Source organism: Aotus nancymaae, unplaced genomic scaffold (genome assembly GCF_030222135.1).
Source record: "Aotus nancymaae isolate 86718 unplaced genomic scaffold, 86718_ANA_hifiasm-v0.15.2.pri h1tg000003l, whole genome shotgun sequence".
Taxonomy (NCBI): Eukaryota; Metazoa; Chordata; class Mammalia; order Primates; family Aotidae; genus Aotus; species Aotus nancymaae.
Window position 1 is genome coordinate 21,196,486 of NW_026988414.1, and position 6,000 is coordinate 21,202,485.

The window sequence follows — 6,000 nt, forward strand, 5'->3', positions numbered from 1 at the left end:
ACCTTGTGCATTCATTTATTCATTCAAAAATGTGTACTGAATGCTCCTAGCTATGCCAGGCACTGTGCTAGCTGCTGAGAATAGTAGAGCTCAAAATGAACATTTTGCCTGCTCTCCTGGAGCTTACAGTCTAGAGGTAGATAAAACTTAAAACAACAAATAAAAGTAGCACTACAGATTGAGGCAAGTGTTACAAAAGAAAATTACAAAGTTCTCCAGAGTACACATCAGGGGCCACTTCTTAGATAAGAAGACCAGGAATGGCTTCTCTAAGAAAGTGATAATTAAACTAAGATTAGATGGATTACTAAAAGTAAGTGGAGAATGGGGGTAGGGGAATGTGCCAGGCTTTGGTAAGAGCATGGCAAAGTGTTTCTAATCCCTTTGACAAGATCTCATAGGGAGATAAATATATCTCCCTTAGGCCAATGCCATTAAAATAAATTTCTCGGTGTATCCTTACTCTGACTTCATATTCACTAAAATCTTCTTATAAGTTGGTTTCACATATAGCTTGACAATAAGAGGAGAATGCACTTATTGTGTAGACTTTTAGTATACTGATTATTATGAGTCCTCTCCCCTGGTAAATTAATAAATGTGCATTTATAACTATCTCCAGTATTTTTTCTTCTTGTTACCAAGCTTATCAACAAGCTTCAGACCCTGAGCCTTCAAAGCAGAAGGCCAGATCCTTAAATGGAATGACTTAGATTCCAAATCGAGCTCCCACCCAGCTCCAAGCTGCCTTTCCTTTAAATGCTTATATTGAATCTCTTTTATTGGTGAAGTTTTATAAATGTCCAATATTTGGTCAAGTGGGAAAAAAGGCAAATTCTTTTTTATAAAAAAAGAGAATAATAGATTCAGTGAGCACACAATCCATGATTATTCTGGTTAGTTTTACTGAAAAGAAAGTCCATCTGGGACAGAGTCTGAATGAAATAATGTTTTGAATATTTAGGGACTAAAACAGACACCATTCTTGTCTTAGCAATCATGTGCTGAGTGAGTAATGCTGGTATTCTTTTACGAGATTGTTTTAGTATAAAACCATAGTAAACTGTGCTGGAAAGTATTTCCCCACTACAAGCATGGAAACGAGACTTACTCATAATATTTATTTCTTCTCCAGAGTGCCTTTGCAGACCTGAAACATCTGAACTAACAAAAGGCTTCCAATTTATAATATAACACAGCTGCTCTGAGGATTGCGTGCAGGCATATGTGTGTGCATGATGGGAGGGGATTTCCTTGTATTTATTCATTTATGTGCCCTCTGGAGAAGGGGCAAGTTCAGTCCAACTGGAATTCTAAGTGTCTTTTACTGGGCATTTGTTATATGTAAAAAGTTGGCTCATGTCTAAAGTATCTTCCAGGCAGCATGCAGCTGAGAGCCATAAAAGACAAGAACATAATTGTTTAGGAACAGTGATGCTAATGGGTAGCATTTTCACAGTGAACAATTAGTTTCTCTACCACTGCAGAATAGTGTACTTATTATAAAGAAGTGGGAATTATATAGAAACTATAATCAGAAGATGTATTTCTATAGTTATTTTCTATTATTAATTATTTACAATCAATCAGTAAGTTCACCTCCAACACATGTACTATCGAGCAGAAACAAAAAGGCTGTCAGCATCACAGTTCTTTATTTTTCACTTTTGTCTTCCAAATTGTCAAAGCATGAATAGTGTTAGATGTTACCAATTTAGAGAAAAATCTAGATCGTCTAAAAAATTTTTTTCTTTTTGTCTTTCCCATCTCTTTTCCAAACCTGTTTATTCATTTAACGGAACTTGACGCTGGGAATGTGCTGACAGGTGGATGAACCTCTATCAGAGAACTCACAGTCTGGCTAGGGAGATGGGTGACTACATCAACAGTTATGAGAGTGTGCAATAAATGTTGGGCATATTTCGAGCTCTGTGGGTACTTACAGGAGTTAGTTAAGATGCCTCGTCTCCCCCCTTCCCACACCACCAAGAGAGGACAGCACTTGAACCAAACAGTTGTTAACTGGGTAGATGTGAAGCAGGGAGAGCAGCAGAGCTCACGGAAAACAGCCTACATGATGTGGGGATCTGAGGGATACAAGCCATGTCTTTTCTGGCCTAGTTTGTGTTTCCCTTGTACCTTTCTATGAATGCCAAGAGAAAGTCATGAAATAAGGATTCAAAGAGATGAAATAAAATCTAAGTATCACTTTGCCTCCTGGAGAAAGGTGGCCACTTGACAACAGACAGATATTTTGCATGTTCTCCCCCAGTAAGTAGTGAAATCACCCAGAAAATGATGAAACAGCTACATTAATATCAGAAGCTAGGGAACCATTCAAATGCTAGAATTTCTGTTACTTGCAGGACAGATGAGAGAGGTATGAAGAAGGCTGAACAGGACTGGCTTCCAAATCACTTGCCTTGGAAAGCAGAACGTTTCAAAAATTAAGAAGAGATTTTGACTGTCATAAGTACTGTTATTTATCTACTCTAGAACTTGGATTAGTAATGGACCATCCTATCAGAGGAAAATCTTCTTCTTTGAGGGCATTTGTCAGAGGCTGCCTGCTCGCCAGACTTCAGTGTTGAAGCTGTCTAGGGAGAGTGTAACAGGATTCAAGAGTAGCTATCCCATGAGATCTGAGCCATAGATGGCTTTATCAAGTCACAGGCTGCTGGCAAGGGTGACATTGGAAAACTTGTCAAGGTTTAGGTCACTATTCAGAATGCTAAAACTGGGGGGCAGGTAGAGAAAGGCAGGTGAGGAATGATCTCCTGCAGGAGATACGGTTACACTGGATTCTCATAGTTTTTCATATACCGTACCAGGAATGGGGTGCAGCCAGAAATGATTTCACACCAGTAGACAAGTGTTGAGAGACACAAATGAGAAACTCCTGAAATGAGATGTACGTGCCAGGACTACCCACTGCCCCAGATCACTGTGCACTCAATTTGGGCTACAAGATGAAGGAGCTAGAGATTAGGCTTCATCATAAAGACCCAAGTGAAGTATGGGAAAACATAAGGGGAATCCAGGCACCCTATGTCTAGGGAGATATCTTTATCAAAAGAATAAATGGACTCTCATCAAAAGCAGAAAAAATAGACCTTAAGAACAGTACTTGAAAAGCAAATTATTATAAAAAAAGAAACATTTTTATTACATAAGTAATAAGTATTCAAAGTGTTAAAATTTCATTTATAGTATAAATATATATATATTTGTGTGTGTGTCTGTGGTTGTGTGTGTGTGTATGTACTTTTTGCTACTCAACATCTAGTACTTCTCCCCTCCCACACTTGGAGACTTGATAAGAAGACAAAGTCCAGCCTTATATTAAAGAAGCTGAAGGTTCCAGATCTCTCCTCCTTGCAGACAAAGCTAGGTGAGCACATGACCACGATCAGCCAATGGGATGCTCCTGACCAGGGCATTGAGTTTTGAGTAAGTCAAGCCAAAGCAAAAAGGCCCTGGAGAACACAGTCACTGTCATGGTGCACAGCTACAGCCGAGTCTGGAGCAATAGTGTTGGTGACAAGATATCACCAGAGCCCATCTGCTCCTGGGCATGACTTTGACTAAACTGTTGTGCTTCCTACCTAACTTTCCTTGGGTTTAGCCATTTGGTTTTATTCTCTAGCCTTCCTGTTGATTCTATGACTTTTACAATATTCTTCTAATAATTAGGCAGAGCTGATATTAATTGAGACACCTAATACAACAGATACAGAAATGTTTTGTTTCTGTTTTCTGAGTTAGGGTTTCCCTCTGTTGCCCAGGCTGGTACAGTGGCACAATCATAGCTCACTATAGCCTCGAACTCCTGGGCTTAAGTGATCCTTCTGCCTCAACCTCCTGAGTAGCTGGGATTAAAGGAGCACACCACTATGCCCAACTAATTTTTTTAAAAAATTGTATAGATGAGGGTTTTGCTGTGTTTCCCAGGCTAGTCTTGAACTCCTGAGCTCTAATGACCCTCCCACCTTGGCCTCCCAAAGTGCTGAGATTCCAGGCATGAGCCACAGTGCCTGGCCTGAAAATGTTTTTGTTTTTATTTTCAAAAAGTTTTGCTTAATGAAAAAGTGCATTTGTATTATGTCACAGGCATTTGGAGCTTTCACAGACATAAGCATATAAAATTTTCTTGTCATAACTGATGAAAATTCGGTGCTGGGATCCCAGCAGTGACATCTTAGTAGTTGGTGCTCAGCTTCCCTGTGTTGTTGTGTGTTCTGATTGGCAAGCTCATTGATCATAACTACTCTTCAAACATACTCGTTAGTATCAACCACCTTCTGCATTTGTATTTGATTCTCTCTGTATTTCTCTTACCTATTTGAAAACCCTAGTTCCATCCTTTTCCATCATCATGATTTACATGCTAGGCCCTGTGCTATAGCTCACAGCTGAATTGGGTTAAAAATGTGACCTAGTTAATTGTATGGTACACACAGGCCTAAATCCTTTTGTTGAATATAAGCCAATTGTATCTCTCTCACATGGGTGTCACAAAATGTTTAGCAAGAACTAACTTCTCATAGCTCAAAAAGAGACATGCCTGATTTATGATTTCTTGGTAGTACTTAACATTTTATTTGGATTTAGAGATAACTCTAGATACATCAATCAAGCAAGATGTTTTCAAATCCTTCTGCTCAGCTGTTCCTGGTGCCAGATTGTCTAACAAATAGAAGCATAAACAGATGTAATTTGTGACTTGCGGAGACTATTCTCTGTCATGCAATAGGCCAGCTGGTGGCACGAGCCACAGTACAGTCCACAGCCTGACTCACAGGCAGCAGGCTTCTCACTCCTCATACATGTGAGCAATGTTTAAAGATCACAGTTACATAAAAGTTTACTCTAGAAAATTCATTTAAATATTTGCTTACAAACTTGATTGTTCAAAGATGGTTTTTATTATAACATGTATCCTCATAATCAGATCTTGCAAGTAGAACTTTCCTTACCTGATTTAAAAAAAATGTAGCTATAGTAATTTGTAAAATAAAATTTTTGCAAAAAAAACCAATAGCATGTATAATTGATAGCCCAGAAAAATGACATATACTAATATGTATGCACACACTTACATGTATACATATGCATATATGTGTGTACATGTATGTGTATATATGTGTATGTATGTCATATACCAAATATGTATGTGTTTTATCTGCATGTACATACATATTTGGTATATGATAAAATTATCACAATTCTGCCAACAGAGAGGAATATTTGGATAAGTTGCACCAGGATGTTTTCTTAACTGTTCAGAAAAGAAATCCTCACATCATGTAGAAAAACTGATACCACATGTATTTAAATGACAACAAAAAAGAAAACTAGGCAATAGCTAGATAAAAATTTAGATAAATCTGAATGCTCTTGACATGCAGAAATTTTTTTAAGAATGAAATCAATGTAAGGAATAAAGAATCAAGAGATTTGACTTTGCAAAAATCAAGATATTTTGTATCATAAAAGCACCATTAAGAAGCAAACAAATTATTGGAATTCAGGGGCTCAATAAATAAGACACCTCTACTCTGGTCAACTCTGAACCAACTGGACAATAAAGAAGATGAGTCAATAGGATAGAGGCCAGAATATCACCTTTATCATTATTAAACTAAGGTTGAGGAATGTTTCTGGACAGTGGTGGGCAGGTGAGTTTACTAACATGGATCCTCTAAATTAGGCAGATATATCCATCCACTCACAGGCAACCTTGGAGTGACTCAGGCCTTCCCTTATGGTGTCTGCCTCTGTTGAACTGACAATGTAAAAGAGCAGAAAATAACTTATTCCTCTTGTCTCACTGGGGGGAAGTTTGCTCTTAAATAAAAAAACTTGAAAAGGAGGCCAGACTAAATATGCCCAAAATTCTGCTTCCAAACTCATCAATTGGATGACAGCACTGCTTCTCCTCGTGAAAGAAATGGGTTAGAAAATAACTGGGAATCTTACGCAAATAGAGTTCACACATAA